Source organism: Petaurus breviceps, unplaced genomic scaffold (genome assembly GCF_028583685.1).
Source record: "Petaurus breviceps papuanus isolate PSGF00001 unplaced genomic scaffold, PetGlider_PUasm1.0 227, whole genome shotgun sequence".
NCBI lineage: Eukaryota > Metazoa > Chordata > Mammalia > Diprotodontia > Petauridae > Petaurus > Petaurus breviceps.
The window spans coordinates 4,417,869-4,437,459 of NW_027185896.1; the positions used below are offsets into that span (position 1 = coordinate 4,417,869).

Genomic DNA, 19,591 nt, shown 5'->3' on the forward strand with positions numbered 1-19,591 from the left:
CCCTCCCCCCCCAGCCTGCCCTCCCTTCCATCATCCCCCCTCACATCCCCTTCCCCCCTATTCTCCTGGAGGGTGGGATTCCCTATTTAGTGTGTATTTCCCTCCCTCCTCAAGCCAGATTCAATAGGAATAAGGTTGACCTATTCCCTTTTGCCTTCCTATTCTTCCCCTCCATTGTAACCATTTCCCCTTGCCTCTTCTGTATGAGATAGTTTGCCCCACTCTATCTCTCCCCATCTCCTCTCATTATATTCCTCTCACCTCTTAATTTCACCTTTTAAGTATCATCCCTTCCTGTTAAATTGGTCCCGTGCCCTCTATCTATGTATATCTGTAAAAGTATATACACACATTCACATATGTATTCATGTGCCCGCATACCCTCATATAAAGACATATATATATTACATACATATATATTACACACACACACACACACATATATATATATGTTTCTAATCCCTTCAGCTACTGAGAAAAATTTCATAAGTTACAATTATTGTTTTTCCATGTAGGAATGTTAATAGTTCAACTTTGGCCAGGTGGCTCAGCGAGCAAGAGCACCGGCTCCAGTGCTGGGACGACCCAGATCAAATCCAGGCCCAGACACTCAGCACCACACCCAGAAACAACAACTGGCCATGCAACCCCGAGCAAGTCACCCAACCCTGAGTGCTTCAACAACAAAAAAAAATAGTTCAACTTTGATAGGTTCCTTATGATTTCTTTTCCCTGTTTACCTTCTCATGCTTCTCTTGCTTCTTGTATCTAAATGTCGAATTTTCTATTCAACTCTGGTTTTTTCAGCAAGAATGCTTGAAAGTCCTCTATTCCACTGAATGACCATATTTTCCCCTGAAACATGATACTCAGTTTGGCTGGGTAGGTGACTCTTGGTTTTAACCCCAGCTCCTGTGCTCACCGGAATATCACATTCCAGGCCCTTCGATCCCTCAGTGTAGAAGCTGCCAGATCCTGGGTTATCCTGATTGTGTTTCCACAATATTCAAATTGTTTCTTCCTGGCTGCTTGTAATATTCTCTCCTTAATCTGGGAATTCTGGAACCTGGCTATAATATTCCTAGGAGTTTTCTTTTTGGGATCTTTTTCAGGAGGTGATCGGTGGATTCTTTCAACCTCTGTTTTGCCCTCTCATTCTAAAACATCAAGGGCAGTTTTCTTTGAGAACTTCCTGGAGGATGCTTTCTAGGTTCTTACTTTGGTCATGGCTTTCAGGTATTCCAATAATTTTTAAATTATCTCTCGTAGATCTATTTTCCAGGTCAGTGGTTTTTCCCATGAGATATTTCACATTGCCTTCTATTCTTTCATTTGTTTGGATCTGTTTGACAGCATCTTGATTTCTCATAAAGTCATTAGCTTCCATTTGCTCCAATCTAATTCTGAAGCAATGATTCTCCTCAGTGAGCTTTTGAGATTCTTTTTCCATCTGGCAAATTCGACTTTTTAAGGCATTCTTCTCCTCATTGCCTTTTTGAGCCTCCTTTGCCATTTGAGTCAGTCTGTTTTTTAAGGTATTATTTTCTTCAGTCAGGCTGTTGACTCTCATTTCATAATTTTCTTGCATTGTTCTCATTTCTCTTCCCAATTTTTCCTCCACTTCTCTTATCTGCTTCTTAAGGTCCTCTATGGCCTGTAACCAGCTTGTATTTTCCTTTGAAGCTTTTGGTGCAGGAGTACTGACTTCACTGTTTTCCTCCTGTTCCATGCCTTGCTCCTTCTTATCCCTAAAATAGGAGTGTAATGTTGGAATCTTCTGTCTGCTTTGTTTCCTCTGCCTGCTCATTTTGCCACTCAATTATTTGACTTTTGGGCTTTTTGCCACAGTAGGACTCTGCCACCAGACAGGGGAGTTTTCGTCCCAAACGCTGGGGTTTTCTCAGCTGCCGGAGGTATTAGATGGGTGCCCTCTCTGAGGTCTCCACACCCCAGGACCTCCACCCTAGACTGCAATCCAGATCCAAGCAGGTTAAAGCAAGAGCGATTACCCCTCAGACTGGTGCTTGGTCCCCCTACTCTCTGCAGGCCAGGAGCTGAAGCTGCCACGTGGTGCTGGCAGGCTGTGCTGGCGTCTCAGCGGTTTCTCGCCCCGGGGGTAAAAGCCACGCACTCCCACTTACTGGTCCCAAAGTCCAGACTGCACTGGCCTCTCACCTTGTCCTTCGCATCTATGTATTGATAAATCTGGAAACGGCCACAGCTGCTGCTGATCTGGAGTCCCTCTGGCAGGTGGCTGGTCAGGCCCGTCCTGGGGCTAAAGCCTCGGCGTGGTGCTGGGCTCGGCTCCCAGAGCACTGAGCTGGCCGATTCCTGCCCGCCTGCTCTCAGCGGGAGGTTAGCTTCTCTGTGTCATTATGTGGGTTCTGCAGCTCCAAAGTTTGTTTAGAGTCCCCTTTTTACATGGATTGGGGAGGGTGGAAGCCGGAGCCGCGGGAAGGTCTTGCTTCTACTCCCAAAAATGAATCTTTGAACCAAGAACATGGTGGGGTGGAGGGCAGTGGTGGTAGACAGAATAATGTTATTAGGGTCTATTTCCGATAACGGTGTAGCAAGGACAAATCTTTACCATTATAAAGATTTACCCCCACTTTCCATGCCTATTAATTTGTGTATGTATCATAGGCACCTGGATTGGAAGCATCTGTTCTTCCCTGTCTTTATTTACAGGCTTTCTCAGGTAAGAGCCTCAAGGGAATTTTTGCCACTGGGCAAGGTGGGAAATATAATGGCAAAAGGAAAGACAATGCAAGAACCATCCCAAATCCCCACCTGTCCCCAAACTGAGATAAGGTGACCTCATCAGAAGCACACTGCTCTAGTGAGGAAAAAGAGATGAGTGATTCATGGAGAGGGAAATCAAGACTTTTGTTTGGGCCGGGTAAATAAACATGATTCCATGACAACTGAGGATGATTTTCTTTTGTAGCACTGGGCCAGGGAAACTGGTGAGATAAGACAGAAAATTACAGAGACAGAAAATTCTGGACCTGGAATTGAAAAACAGTGACTCTAATCAGCCTCTCCCTTGGGTTGGCTTTTGGGGAAATGATGCCATTTTACAGAAAGAAACATTTACTGCTAGAGAGTATCTGTGGCAGTAAGTAAACAGACCAGAGCCATTCTGACTCAGGGGACAAAAGGACTACATATTGCCTCTCCTGTTTCACCTATTCCACATCAAGCATCATTTCCTGAGAAAAAAAGCAACTGCATTTTTAGAGGAAGTTAAATAGGGGCAGCTGGGTGGCAGAATGAACAGAGCACTGGCCCTGGAGTCAGGAGGACCTGAGTTCAAATCCGGCCTCAGACTCTTAACACTTACTAGCCATGTGACCTTGGGCAAGTCACTTAACCCCCCAATTGCCCTGCCTTCCCCAGTCAAAAAGCAAAAAAAAAGTTAAATAGCAGCAAGCAAGCAGATGGAACCTCACTAATGAACTCCTGAACTTTTTCTACCACTGGAATCCACCTAGGGGAGCTACTGAGTCACAGGGAAGGTAGAGGCAGGAGGTTAAGGGAAGAAGGAAATTATCCCAAGAGAGATACTCTCTTAATTCTCTCTTGACTAAGGTTCTAGGGAAGGCAAGGGTCCTTTCTGTATTCTTTGTTCAGTAAATAAAACTAGTTCTCTGCTTGATGCTTTGTGAGTTTGAGTGCTTATAAAAGGAGTTGATGTCCATCCTTGGAAACAGTGACAGACTGATTTTCCCAGGTGCCAGCTGAGTGGGTTAAGGCACCAAGCAAATAAGAAAAATGAACAGTCACCAAAGTGACCAAATAACACAAGTCAAGAGAGTGCCACGATATGTGGGTTGCAGTGGAATTATTGGTCTTAAATTATTGGTCTTAACTTATTAACATAAATCTATGTAAATAAATGAATATGAAATGTTGCTATGCATCTACAGATTCTCCATACTATTTAGATTTATAATGATAATGCAATAATGAGGGGAGAGGGGAATGTTTGCAGAGGGTTGATGACAACTATCCTAGAATTCATCCTCTAGGGTTTCAGGAAAAAAGCGGGACGATCTGTAAGGGAAACCAAAAGGATTTAGAGTAGCACACATGCATTACGTACTGTAATCAATGTAGAACCAACTCTGACCTATATTAATTGTGGGTAAAGGATCAGAATGGATAAACCTCTAATATTCATTTCATGCAATTCAAATTTCTTACCCACCAAACATTTTGCAAGATTTATCAACAAGGAATGACTCAAGAAATAGAAATGTGGAAAGAGATTTGACAAGGAATCAGGACATTTGTGTATATAGCACTCTATCCAGTGTGCAATTTAACTAGTGCAATGGCCTACCCTCTCCTTCAAAGCTGCCCTTAGTGTTCAATTTAACTGTGCTTGTTAAATTGCACACTGGATAGAATGCTGGACTTGGAGTCAGGAAGACCTGAGTTCAAATCCACCCTCAGATACTTACTAGCTGTGTGATCCTGGGCAAGTCACTTAATTTCTGTGCTTCAGTTTCCCCATGTATAAAATAGGGATATTAATAGCACCTACTTCCAAAAGTTGTGAGGATCAAATGCTATATTTGTAAAGTGCTTTGCAAACACTATATAAATACTAGTCATGATAATGATGAAGATGAAGATGAATTTTTCCTCTTTGGAGGACAAGGAAAAAGTTCCTTTCAAAGATGATTAAACTATTATTATAGCTTCCTAACTGGTGCAATAATCATAATTATTATTTCATGGGTGAGGAGACTGAAAAAGCATTCCTGCCTTCAGTTATCACTCCCCACCAACCCATCCTACCCAACAATGCCACAAAAAATTTTTACTGCCATCAAAAAAGATTTCAACAACAGGGGGAGCCAGGTGGCTCAGCGAGTAAGAGCACTGGCTCCAGTGTTGGGACGACCTGGAGATCGAATCCCGGGCTCAGACACTCAGCAACCACACCCAGAAATAACTGGCCACGTAACCTTGAGCAAGTTACTTAACCCCGATTGCTTAAAAAAAAAAAAAAAGATTTCAACAGCTCCTTATTGCCATTATAGAAGTAATTTTTAAGCTGTTGGCTAAGGAACCCTAGAGGTCAGCAAAATTACTACAAGTGATTCACAGGCAGACTAACATTCATATTTTACCTTTAGTTTTAGCAAAAGTTGCAGTCAGTAAGGATTTATTAAGGAGAAAACATGCCTTCTATAGACTGAATAACTATCTCATGAATATATATGTATTACTATTTTTTCCAATGTACCATATATAGATGTTTGTAATTAATAAGATAATTTCCTTAAAGGCATCATTAATATTCATGGAGCTTTTCCGCAACAAGCATTTTCTCAATCTATACAGCTAAGCGTTACAGTTTATACAGCACAAAATTTGAACTCAGAAAGACCCGAGTATCAATCTTGCCTTATACTTTACCTATGTGACTTTGGGCTGTACCTCAATTTCCTTATCTGTAAAATGGGGATAACAGAACCTACCTTCCAGACCAAATGAGATAGTGATTGTTAAGCACTTAGCACAGTGGATGGCACATAGGAGGTACTGTATAAAAACTAGCCATTTTTATTATTATAAGATAATACAATGACTATCATATGAGTGCTGCAATTTTAAAAAATATTTATTATTTATTTTAAACATCCTTTTATTTTTAGAGTTCCAAATTCCTTCCCTCCTTCCCATACTTCCCCCACCCACTGTGAAGGCAAACAATATATTATCAATTATACCCGTGAATCATACAAAATACATTTCCATGTTGGCCATATCACCAAAAAAAGCAATAAAGGAAAGGGAGAAAATTACACTTCAATTTGCTTTCAGAGTTCATCGGTTCTCTCTCTGGAGGTGGACAGAATTTTTCAACAATGGATTTTTTGATCTTGATCACTGCACTGATCAGGCCAAGTTTTTCACAGTTGATCATAATTACATTGTTGTTACTGTGCACAACAATCTCCCAGCTCTTCTCACTGTACTTTGCATCAGTTCATATAGGTTTTGCCATGTTCAAATTTTTTTCTCTTTTTGGAGGGGGGAAGGCAGGGCAACTGGGGTTAAGTGACTTGCCCAAGGTCACATGGCTAGTAAATGTTAAGTGTCTGAGGCTGGAATTGAACTCAGGTCCTCCTGACTCTTATTCACTGTGCCATCTAGCTGCCCCAGTGTTCAAATTTTTTGAAATTAAAAAAGGGTTCCTTTACTCAAAAGGGTTGGGAATCACTGGCTTACAAATTAAAGTCCAAACACTTTAGCCTGACATTCAAAGTACTCTATGATGTCTCCTAAGCCTGCCTTTCAGGCCCAATTTTACAATACTGTTCTACACAAAACTGTCCACTTCAACTGCTCTATTTGCTGTCTCCCTAATGGGCCATGCTCATTCCTATCTCTAAGCCCTTGCTCACACAGTTCCTTCTATCTTAAACTCCCTTCCCCTGTACCCCCCTCCCCCAAACCCGAGCACACTAATCCAAAGCCTATCTGTCCATAATGGAGTTACCAAAGGCTAGCCCTCCAAGCCTTAGTAAGGCTGTTCCAGATCACAGTTAATACCACTTACTGCCTGAACTACTCATTTGACAGTAACGGCCTAGGCTCTTATATTTTTGTATTTGTTATTAAATCCTTAAAGTGTTGTTTAGCTTTTTATTGCTTGTCCCAATGTCCAAATTCACATGGAATTTAACATGATTGGGGAGGCACAGAAGAAAGAACATTGAACTAGACGTCAGATAATCTGGGTTCTATTGCCAGGTCTGCTAACTAGATCAATTCCCTACTTTGGACTTTGTAATACCTTTTCCAGCTCTGATATCCTGTGGTTCTGTGATTTTATTATAGGTAAGTTTAGTGGTAAAGTGTGAGGAGGAGGAACAAGAAAGCAACACCTTAAATTTGAGCAAGGGAGGTACCAGAGGGGAATAAAAGGGCAAGCAAAATAACGAAGTTGGAAAGCTCTTATCAAATACCTCTCAAGCAACTGGTCCCTAGTCCCTCCCTTTGTTCTGGGGCCACTAATAAACCTACCTAGCAAGAGATTATGTGAGACCATACCACAAGAGGAGGAGGTCTGGGTCCCTACCCTTGGGAAACTCCCAGTCTGAGAAGGGAGAGGCAGAGATGGTAAGGGATGATAGCAAGAACACTGGACTTGGAACCAGATGCTCTTCTATTCTGACTGATAATTATTAAGCCTGTGAACTTGGGGAAGATATTTAACCTCTTTTAGTTTTAATTATCATCATCTGTCAAACAAAGACAAGCATACACTGCCTACCTCACCAGACTGTTGTAAGGAAACTTGTGAATTGTAAAGTGCCATTAAAATGTGAGTTATCTAAGTGAGAGCAAGGAAGAATCTCATCACCTTTGTTGTCCTTGATTCCAGGAAAACAGAATTCAGTCTTGGCCCCTGGATTCCATGAATCACTTTGAAGGGACAGCAGCAAGAAGTGAAAAAGCTACCATACCACAATCTGCTTGAGTTCTGTGTGAATAATACATAGTCCTACCTTCTGGGAAGGGTAGGAGTGGGGGGATGGGGGCAGGAGGGGAGACAAAGAGTGAGAAGTCAAAGTCTCTGCTCTCTTAGAAGCCATGAACTTAGAATACCATAGAAATGTGAGCAATGGTTATCTTGAACTTACTTAAATTTTGTTCTTTAGTTTTTCAAATGAATCCTTCCCAACCAGAATAAGTTCCTGGACTGGGCAGGGAACGTGCCTTACATCCTCACTGTTTTTTCCACAGCAGCTAATGTAATGCCTACAATATGGTCATTGCTCAGTATTTGTTGACTGATGCTCAATCCTGGGATTTTTCCTACCACATCAGTAAGAAAAAAAAGCTGGAAAACTCCTTCTACCCTAGCATATTAAGCCCTGACGCCCGCATAACCACACTTTGTACTTAGAGCACTTTATATTTTTCAAAGTGCTCTCCAAAGCATCATCTAATTTGACCATCACGATAACCCTGTGAGAGAAGGAATTTAGATATTATTATTCCTGTCTAGCAGGCCAGGGAACTGAAGCCCAAAGAGATTTTCTAGATGTTCAAGGTCACATGGTTAGATAGCTAAGTCCACAATCTCCCAATTCCTACATCAGTGCTTTTGATACATGTCTCCTTCTCTAGATCCTGCCTCCTTTACTAAGCCACTCCATCCCTTCACCCTGCATTGTTCCTTCCACTGCAATACTATTCCAACTATCTGGTTTCTCCCTCCCTCCAGGCCTCTTATCATAAACACCCCCAGAAAGACAGAAGCAAACTCACTTCTCTGGGACCATACGGACAGCATATTTCCTTCCAATGTGATACTCCAGCAGCTGGACCCAGTGCCTCTCAAACTCTCCACTGACTGCTCTTAACCATGTGCTCTTCTGAATTATACCTCTGAGGCAAGACCAACCCAGTGTCCTGGCCCGCCCAATGTATCCAAAATTTCTGATATGGGGGGCGGGGACAAAGTAACTACTCACTCATCAGTGGTAAGATTTGATAAGACTAAAGAACCAATACCAATTCCTGAGGCTAGTTCATTAAGTGGCATCTCTGTAGAAGAACAGATGGTTCTCCAGACACATTTTATGATTGAAGGATCATGAGTTTACTGGATTGAAAGGGAATTAGTAGGAATAAAATACAGAGGAATGTGTAAAGATAAATTAAACAATTGCACTTCTCCCCTTAACTTGCTATCATATCTAGGATGTCAGTAGCTATAACATCCTTGACTGTCTTTTGCCTCTATTTGTACCAGTATTTAACACAGTGCATGTCATATAATTGGTACTTAATATTTATTGACTTACCTGTAATAGCATTCTTGGAAAGCTGTGTAATCAAAGAAAACATAAGACCTAATACTTCCATAGAACTTTTAATTTTTCAAAGCACTTTTCCATCTGTTATTTCAGTCATTCAATAAACATTTATTAATGGCCTACTTTGTGCCAGGCACTATACTAAGCACATTTGTTCTTTACTTACTGGGAGTTTGGCTAAGCAGGGATGGTAATTTCAATTGACAGATGAGGAAACTGAGGTTAAGAAAAGTTAAGTGATTTTTGCCTAGTGGGTTAGTTAGATCTAGTATACAGATCTCCTGTTTGGCTAGTTTATTTCAAGTAGAAGGAGGGAAAAAAGCATTTCTAAAAGCACCTACTATGTGCCAGGCATTGTGCTAAGCACTTTGTAAATATTCCATTTAATCCACATAACAACACTATGAGGTAGGTGTTATTATTACCCCATTCTACAGTTGAGAAAACTGAGGCAGACAAAGGTTAAGTGACTTGCCCTCACACAGCTAGAAACATCTGAGGCCAGATATGAACCCAGGTTTTCCTGATTCCAGGCCCAGGACTCTATCTACTACAACATCCAGTAACCTCTACATTGACAATGTCAAACTCAAATGGAAACAAGGGCCATTAGACCAACATAAGGATCTCTGCAGGCATATCTTGACTTAGAAAACTCCATAATAGCATTATCTATGCTTTACTGTACTTTTATTTATTTTGTAAATATTTCCCAATTACATTTTTATCCAGTTTAGCACTCAGGAACATCCTAGGAGCCTGCAGCCTGTAGCTACATAGTTAACACTTCTGCTCTAAATCATGTTAGCGTCTAACTTGAACCACAGAACTGAAGAGCTGGAAGAAAACTTAAAGGCTGACTATTTCTTTTTGTGGTACCATTATTCAGCTAGTATCCCACATTTCTAACATTGAGATTGTTTTTTTATTCATATCCTTCCATTGCTTTTCATGTTCTATCATGTTGATTCTAAACTCCTCACATCAGGCTTCTCTTCTATTCCCATGGTCACAATCTTGGTATAGATCATCATTACCATCAGCTTCTTCTCTTCAGATCACTATCTATTCCTATTTTTTGTCTATTTATCTACTGGGGAATGGTTCTTGGTGTTATTTTTTGGGATAAATTCTCTATATAGTTTGCATATCAAACTTTTATTTATTGTAAGAGTTTGCCTTTATTTCATTATTTGTGCTTTCCTTAGTTGCTACTTGTTTCCTTTGTGTTTCTTTTGTCTGAGGGGTTTGCAAAGCAAAAACTCTGCTCATGTTTTGGGTTTTTTTGTGGGGGGAGGATGCTTCAAGTGTCTCTCTTTTTTTGAAAATCTACTTTTTTCATTGATGATTAGGCTTAGGTTTTCTGGGTATGTCACCTTGGGTTGAATCTTGAGCTACTTTGATCTTCTGTATATATTAATCCATTCTCTACTTTGGCTTCTGGTTGCGTTATTCAGTTTTTTTTTCCCCTTTATATTTGACAGTCTTTCTCCTGGTTGCTTGCAGAATTTATGGTTCATCACTAGAATGGTTAAATTTAACCCAGTGTATCTTAAGAGTTTGCAGCAAAGGGTTTTTGTCTGGAAATGATCTGTGGACTCTTTTGAGTGATATTTTGTTTTCTGTGTTCAGTTTCAAGAAGTTTTTTGATTTCTAGCATTGCGGTATTTAGATTTTTTGATTTGTGTCCTTATGGGAAACCTATAATCTTTAAGCTATCTCTATGTATTCTGTCTTCAAGATCAATGTTTTGCTTGTATAGAGATCATGTTTTCTTTTAATGTTTATTGCTTCTTGATTTTCTTCTTCCAGATTGTCCTCCACTTATGTCTATTGGCATCCCCAATCAGTTAGTCTCTTTTGTTTCTTTAGTAAAACTTTCCACCATGGATTCAAGTTTTTCCATTCTGCCAACTATTTCTATCAAAAATTCTGCTTTCAGGGTTCCTACTTCCCTTTAGAATCATTTGGAAACATCCTGCTGTAGTTCCTTGATCTCTTGGGAATCCACAAGGTCCTTTGCCTCATTGTTGATTTGCTTTTCTTTTGCCTTGAAATATCTATTCAAAGATGTTTGGCCTCATTTAGATATCTTGGAGGCCATGTTCCCTTCTGTTATTATCTTTCCTGCTGTTTATCTGCTTGTGCTCAAGGTTTTTAACTGAGTTTTCTTCCTTCTGAGTTCTTTGGACATTTTGATTTTCTTTCCCCTTTTATTCCCCCTTTCCTCACTTTCTGAATCATTTCACTTTGATGTCAAGTTTAGCAGAGGGCAGGACTTCACAGTTACCTTAGCTTACTCCCATACTGGAGAATTCACATTTCATTGACCTTAAGTTTCTGCCCCAAGTGACTTCTAGAGGGCCAGAACTGGTCTCAACTGGCTTCCAGTCCCAGTTCCCTATGCTCCTTTGTTCTCTAGCTGAGCATTACTACAGAGTAACATGCATACTACCACCACAGGGAAAACAAGATTCCATTTTCCTAGACCTCCACCTTCTCACAGGGGAATGTTGAGGCAAGGTGAGATATGCTGGCCCTAGAGATTACAAAGGCAGCGAAGGAACTACTGAATGATCCTAGAGTACAAGCCCGTGGGTGCTATTAGACTTCCTTAGGATTTTTGATGTCTTAGCTTGTGAAAAAGGCTACAACTGCTTTTTACCTCTTGTGCCTAATTCTTACTTCAGTGATGTTTAAGATATTGTGAAGATCAGGGGAAATGTCCAGTCCATCAACTTGTTGGTCACATGACCCTAAACAGACCAAGTCTTTGCCTCTGATTATTTAAGAGAGAGATGCACCCTCCCATCTACCACCACCACCACCACCAACTGCTATTAACAGAGAGGTGCTCAAGAGTCCCTTGAAAAGCAGTGCCCCCAGTGTTTCATCCCTAGTGCTTTGCAAATAAATGCTTTTTATTTCATTCATTCTTAATTGGTGATATTTGATGCAAAGGCATGATCACATTTTAAGGGACATTACTAGAGTGTCTCTGGAGAACAGCATCTAAGATGCTGGCATGTAGGTCTATGAGGAGAATGTATGGCTAGCACATGCTCCCAGAAGCGACATCAATAAAATAAAGTATCTTCAGAGGACAGCTAGTTTGTGAGCCTGTGAAGAAAAAGCATAATTAGCACCTGCTACTATAACAGAACACTATTTCAGGCAGAGACCTTACATGAGACTGACCATGATTCACCAAAACTTGTACTATTTCCTACTTAGTGTTCCTTAAACCAACTCTGCACCGCCAGCTCCACCAGCCACATTGATTTTTCAATTTGATTAGCAAGGCAACTGGGGCTATTAAAGAAGCTGGATATCTTCACTCCAGCTCTACCCAGACACTTGGCACTTTGGGGAGTGGAGTACAGGGGATGATTGGATGACCTGAATCTAGGTTCCTGAACCAAAGATACAGTATGAACTAAGAGAAATTTTGGACCATTAGTCAGTTATGTATTTAGATTTAGGGAAGAAGAGCAATAGCGATAGAAAAAGGGTCCAAAGGGCAGTCTTAAAAGCACCCAAGTAGCTTCTGTGCAGCTGGCTGCAGCATTATATTACAAGAGTAAAGAGCCCTTAGACTACAGAAAAAAAAAACAACAACCACATAGCAGCTACAAGCCAGCAGAGGGCAGCAAAGAGCACCGAAGACCAAAAGATCAATCAAATTACTCAATCATCACATATTTATTAAGGGTTTGCTACATACCAGGCCATGCCCTAAGGATACAAATACAAAAATGAGATAGCCTCTACCCTCTAGGAGCTTACATTCTAACATGGTGTGGTGAAGGAACGCAATACAATAGTGCACAGATAAATAAATAACAGGATATATACAAACAAAAACAAAGTGACTAGGGCAGGGAAGAAGGGATACACTTGAAGTATGTGTTACTTGAGCTAAGCCTTGAAAAAAAAAGTATGAGTTCTAATAATTAAGAGATGAGGAGGAATTGCATTCCAAGCAATGAAATTAGTCCAGGCAAGAGATGATAAAGGTCCAAACAGGTCTGAATAATGTTTGGAACAAAGGAGAGCTTACATTCTAATTGGAAAATGCATAGAGAAAGTAGAGGGAGCATGTGTATATATGTGCATGTACATGTAAGTATACATGTATGTATACTTTCAGGGGGTGGCTAGGTGATGCAGTGAATAGAACACTGGCCCTGGAGTCAGGAGAACCTGAGTTCAAATCTGAACTCAGACATTTAACACTTATTAGCCTTGGGCAAGTCACTTAACCCTAATTATCCTGCCTTCCACCCTCCAAAAAAGGAAAAAAAAAAAGCAAAATACATTCACGGCGTGTGTATGTATGTATATTTGTATATGTATGTATGTACACACACACACCAAACAGAGTGGAATGCCCAGGTTGGCTGTTCAGAGTTCCTTCTAGGTAGAAAGTCTACATAGGAAATCAAATTAGAATCAGAAGGCTGTTTAATCCGTATAGAATTAATTTGAGCAAATGAGAGCTGAATCCTTTAAAACAGGATCAAGCTTAAACTCTCTCTTCACTTCTCTATGCCAGTGGAGGATAAACTGGAGTATTCCACATATAAAAGAGCATGCTGGTAAGATTTCAACAAAAGCTAAAAGTTGTAAGGTAACAAAAAGACAAACACTGAAATGTAAGTAAACATTCCACACCTTAAGCTGAGTCAATCTTGAACAGCCCAATTGCATATGAAGGGGCCAGCAAAGGCACTGAACTTATTTCTAGGACACAAGCTGCATCCTATCTTTGTTCCTAGCCACTCATCTGCATAAGACCCCAAAAGGAGTCTGAACTAGTACTGATCATCATAAACCAAAGCAGAATACTAGACTGAGAGACCTGGCTTTGAGCCACAGAGAATGTTGAACAGGTTAGATCTCTCCCACCTCTTCCCTGAAGGTGCTGAACCTCATGAGAGCATCCAGGAGGAAAGTTTCTCTGCCAGCCCTAGGCTAAGGACAGTTGCCTCAGCTAAAAAAACACTGTAACACTCCAATTGAAAAGAGAGCAGCACTATCTGGCTAAATGTAGCTGCCCATCAAAACGTGAGCTAAATGAGTCCAGCACAACCAACAGGTCTTAAGAACTCAGAGGTTAAGTGGTCTGGAGGCCAGTGAGAAGCCTGAGCAGTAGTGGATTTATCCAGCTGAGACTCTGTGCCCTGAAAGGATCCAGGCCAGCTGAGCATCAGAGCAACTCAGTCGTCACTAACACCACGTCCCATAGCAAGGTGTGACAGAATATTCTCTGGAGAAAGGAAATCAAGGCTTTATAGCTTAGAGTTATGAATTACCTTGACCACACTCTTTACACATACCTCACCATGATTGTATTTTTAGTTTGTGGCCACTCTTCCCCTCACAGACTCTGAGTGCATTTAAGGAAGATAGTACTCACAGTTTGGAGAAGAAATGCTTTATAACTACTACTCATCAAGTTATTTTAGTAATTGTCTTTGTTAAAGAACTAAGTCAATTGGCTGATTATTAAGGAGAATCATGTGGGTGGGTGCTTCTGACCTAATGTTAGAAGAATTGCCCACAAGACTACCCCTAGAACCCTTAACAGCTTCTCTACTGGGGATCCAACCTGCAAATACCATCGAAAGGTTGAAATATGCTTCAGTGAAGAGAACACTCAGACAGAATTAAAGAACCGCAGTAACTATCATCAATCTATGACAGCCCTCATCTAGCCTTCCCTATTACAAGTCCATCAAGGCTGCTAGGTGTCCTCCCTGTATCAAGTTTCTCCCCACTACAATCCATTCTTCAGATGTCTAACTGATTTTTCTAAATCGACAAGTCTAACCATGTCACCTCACCCTCTCGATTCCCCAATCAACTCTAGTGTCTCTCTATTGCCTCCAAATGGGTCAAATGTAAAATCCTTATATAATGTATAAAATCCTTATATAATGTATATATAAATGTAAAATAGCTTATAAAGCCCTTTACAACCTAGCTCCTCCCTACCTTTCCAGGCTTGTCACACCTTGAATCCTACCACATATGCTGCAATCCAGTGACACTGGCCTTCTAGGTGCTACTTACACATGGCACTCCCATCTCCAGACTCCAAGCTCTTCACTGGCTCTCCCCCATACCTGGAACTCTTTTCTTCCTCTCCACCTCTTGGTTTCCCTATATTCCTTCAAACCTCAGCTAAAGTCCTATCTTCTGCAAGCAGCCTTTCCTAATCTGCCTTAATGCTATCCTCTTCTGATTATCTCCAGTTTATTCTGTATATAACTTGTCTGTACATAGTTGTTTGCATGTTGTCTTCATTTGACTATGAACTCCTTGAAAGCAGGGAGAGTTGGACTCTCTTTGTGTCCCCAATGCTTAGCCCAGGGCCTGGTAGGAGCTTAACAAATGCTAGTGTGTGGGACAGTAAAGACCCTTGCCCAAATTAAACTCAGAGGCTTCTTAAGGTAGAAAGTAGAAAAGAGTTTATTATGATCCTGCGAGAAAAGGCATCCCAAATCGGACAAAGGACCAGAAGGGAGAAGCCCGGTACAGAATGCAAAAGCATGATTAAAGTCCTAAAGTGGGAATTCCACACGCTCTCAACTGTCCCACCTTACCATTGGTTGGTAAGGCAAGCTCACAATCTTCTCATTAATGCCAACCAATCAGCACAAAGCATTATCAATCCATTACTATAATTATTACTAATGAGGCTCTAATTTTGTTAGATAACATACATAATACATGACATACACAATACATGAGGTCCACTAAGCAAGCGAAGTTAACAACCCCAGAATACTGAACCCCCTTCAGTCCAACCTAGATGTGTTCTTATCTGGGCCTGAGTGTCCCAAGGCCACTGTCTGCTTTCTGACTGGTCAAATCCACCTGCTCCTGTCAGCTCCTTTTATTATACATTATTTCATTTTTAGTATTATCTAGGAGTTCTCTGGGAACTGGGAACCCAACTTTTTTCCAAGACTACTGCCTCAACTCTTCCCAAGGCTACTGTCTGGTACTTTTTATCAGTAGTCTTATTTCAGTAATTCTTGCAGTTCTGTAGAAACTTAACCTTTTGCTACCTCTCACACTACCATTCCTTTCCCCAAACTAAAAACACCTCTAATTCTCTAATTTGGTCTCAATAGTTAATCCAATCAATTGTATTGATACCTAATAGCTCTTACATTACCTTGAAATACACAATGACTTATATACATACATATATATATATATGGGGAAATGATACTGAATTTAGTTACAAAGTATAAGGAAGAAATAAGAATGTATATAGGATGTTCAGAATGAGGAAATTTCACTGCAAGTTATCCCTCACACTAGCTATCAATCAGCCCAGAACACAGAATTTATATAAGTTAAAGAGGACCTCTCTTTGACTTCTCAGAGACTGCCACTTGGAAATCCCTGGGAGAAGGTCTTATGTAAGCTTCCATGTATGTCTATGAGATGACTGGTTATATAAATTCTTTCTGTTTTCCAATACAAAAAACATTTATTTAGTATTGCTATGTATACCACACTAGAGTGCTGGACCTGAAATCAGGAAGATATGAGTTCAAATCCAGCCTCTGACACTCACTAGCTATGTAACCCAAAATGAGTCATTTAACCTGTTTACCTTAGTTTCACCTGTAAAATGTGGAAGCTTGGTAGCTTTCACCTAATTTGGAAGCTTGATATGAAGATCAAATGAGAGAATAATTTGTGAAAGTGTTTACTTAACATGGTACCCAGCACATAATAGGTGCTTGTTTCCTTCCCTTTCCCACTACTGCAAACTCTGCTGGAATCCTTCCTTATTCACCTCTCATTTCCTAGGATCTTCTGGATACTGGTTACTTCTGGCAAAACACACCACAACTTTCCCCCATGTCCCAGTGACTCAGGACAAAACCTTGCTCCTACATAGCCCTGCCACTATGCCAACTTAGCTCAGTTAAACTCATGGCATCAGCAAAATGTTTATACTCTAACTCTCCTTTTTCAATATTCTTCATTAATCATTAAAACATTAGCTCTTCTTACAATTTCCAGAATCATAGATTATAGACTACATTTAAAATTTTTTAGTAGTCACAATTTAATAGCAAGACCACTTGATTTGAATTTGATATGGACTCAAGGCCCAACTCTGACATCTGATTACTGGATAACTTTGAGCAAATCACCTCTTCTCTCTGGGCCTCAGCTTCCTATTCTGTTAAAACAGGCTGGTTTAAATCAGAAATGCCTAAACTTGGGATTTAAAAAAATAAAATTTTATAACGATTTCATTTTATATATTTAAAACCATTATTCTAAAAAGCAGTCCACAGGTGTCACCAGAATGCCAAAGTAGCTCAAGACACAAAAAAGGTTAAGAATACTTGGTTTAGGGTGGCTAGGTGGCACAGTGAATAGAGCACCGGCCCTGGAGTCAGGAGGACCTGAGCTCAAATCCAGCCTCAGACACTTAACACAAAAAACTAGCTGTGTGACTTTGGGCCAGTCACTTAGCCCCAACTGCCCTACCCTCCTCCCTCCAAAAAAAAGAATACTTGGTTTAGAATTTCAGGGGTGGGGAACCTGTGGTCTGGCCATATGTTGACCTCTAGGTCCTTGGGTACAGCCTTTTGACTGAGTCCAAGTTTTATAGAACAAATCCTTTTATTAAGGGGATTTATTCTGTGAAGTTGGGATTCTGTCAAAGGGCCAAACTTGAGGACCTAGAGGGCCACAGGTTCCCTACCCCAATGATTCTAAACATCCTTTCAGGTACTGAAATGTTTTGATTCTATGTTCACAGTAGTTACTCCAGGAAAAATTTCTAGAGGGTTGATTTTATTAGAGATTGATTCTTAGTAGTTTCAATTTCATTGAGTGGCCATTTCTGACTTTGTACACATCTGGGGTAGATCCTATTTAGAGCTAGTACCTTGTTAACATTCCTCAAAATATCTACCTGCTTTTACAACCTGCACTCCACAATTATCATTCCTCATCAACTCACATCCTGTCTCCTCTCCTTCAACTAAAAAAAAAATAGGATAATTGTATATATATAAAGCTAAAGGATACATTAGAGGTCACTGGGCCAACCCCCTTATTTTACAGCTAAGTAAACTGATAATCAAATAGGTGAAGTGATTTGCTCCAAGTCAGTTAATAGACAGAGCCACTATTTCAGGTCCTCTAATCCAGCACATTCCAAAATACCCATCAACTAATTTTATTTACAAATTAAATACAGCTTCTTCTTACTGTAGAATAATCTCAGAGGGGCTTAGCAGAATGAAGATCCAGAAGTTGGATTCAGGAAACCTGGGTTCAAGTAGTTGGTTCAGACATTTACTAGCCAGTGTGACCTTGAGTCAGTTACCATCACCTCTACAACCTTGTTTCCTTATTGTAAATTAACTAAAAAATACTTATATTGCTTCTCACAAAGGTGTTATAAACTTTAAGCCCTAAAGTGCTATAAAAAAATTTGAACTTACTGTTACGCTAGTGCAGTCCCACTGAGATTCTCTGTAACTTATTCTGTATATGTCTCATTTGTTGTTGCATGTTGTCTTCCCTATCGATTGTGAACTGTGAGAGAAAAGGGGACCAATTTTGCCTTTCTTCCTATGCCCAGCATTTAACACAGTGCCTGACATATCAATGCACGATAAAGGCCAGCTGACTAGCTTCCCTTTGTTCTGAAACTGTCCTACTTCCCTCCCAATCCCAAGTTAAAACTCCTATTCCCTCTCTTCCACTAAGGAAAAACTCCCAGACACATTTAAACTAAGAGTATTCATACTTTAAAAAGAATTTATTAATAAACGATCTGAATGAAGGGATTAAGGGACATTTTGGTCTTAGCTACTGCAGCCCTTCTCTCACCACTCCCTAGAATGGTGTTGGCAACCACATAAAGGCAGCCAAGACTGACACTGGCAAAGGGGCTTTGAAAGTTTTATTTATTATTTTTAAGTCTGAGTGCCGTGCACTGACACTGTTTTAGAAGGCTAAAGTTCCTGAGGGAGTGAGGTCAGTTTCCAAGTTTCCAACTCAAAACCACAGGAGGTCTACACTGTTCACAGACCTAAGAAAGCTGGGGAAGGGAGGCAGACCAGAAAAAGGTAGATATAGGATTTTTAAGGCCAGGGTTTCTCTCTCTGGTAAAAGGGCGCTGGGGTCTAGCTCAGCTGACACTTAATAGCTGTGTGATCATGGGCAAGTCGTTTTAACTTCCCCGAGCCTCAGTTTCCTTACCTGTAAATTGGAGGTGAAGAAAACCGTAAACTTTTCTTTTGGAGGGGGGAAGACAGGGCAATTGGGGTTAAGTGACTTGTCCAAGGTCTAGTAAGTGTTAAGTGTCTGAGGCCGCATTTGAACTTGGGTCCTCCTGACTCCCGGGCCGGTGCTCTATTCACTACGCCACCTAGCCGCCCCGTTTTCTTTTTTTAAAGAGTTAATATCGTACTGCAGAAATCTCCAATTATCATTTCGTTTTAAAAACTGTGGCCTACCTCACAAGATTAGTTTAAGGAATGCGCTTCGTAAGCTCCAGAAATGCGAGTTATTACTATTATTACTCCTCTGGCTCCAGTATTTTCCTAACGAGACCCCTCCTCCCACAAAAAAGTCTTTCATTTCTCCAGGGAGCTAGAGCTCCCGCCTTCCCAGGTTTCATTCACCCTTCTTTGCCTCAAGCCGCACTGCCCCAGAAATAGTGCCACCCGGAAGCAGAAAGGTCTCGCTTC

At 40.6% G+C, this 19,591-nt stretch overlaps 1 long non-coding RNA gene across 3 annotated transcripts in view; it reads right to left on the bottom strand.

The window, feature by feature from the left end:
• The window catches only part of LOC138166988 (uncharacterized), a 27,800-nt gene extending 8,210 nt beyond the window's left edge, over positions 1 to 19,590 (bottom strand). For 2 of the 3 annotated variants that reach the window (XR_011169792.1, XR_011169791.1), the window contains exons 1-2: positions 19,101 to 19,590; positions 18,338 to 18,431 (exon numbers count right to left, since the gene is read on the bottom strand). This is a non-coding gene — a long non-coding RNA (uncharacterized lncRNA). The remainder of the gene's footprint in view (positions 1 to 18,337; positions 18,432 to 19,100) is intronic. The other variant, XR_011169793.1, reaches the window with a different exon arrangement.
• Position 19,591: the final 1 nt, after the last annotated feature.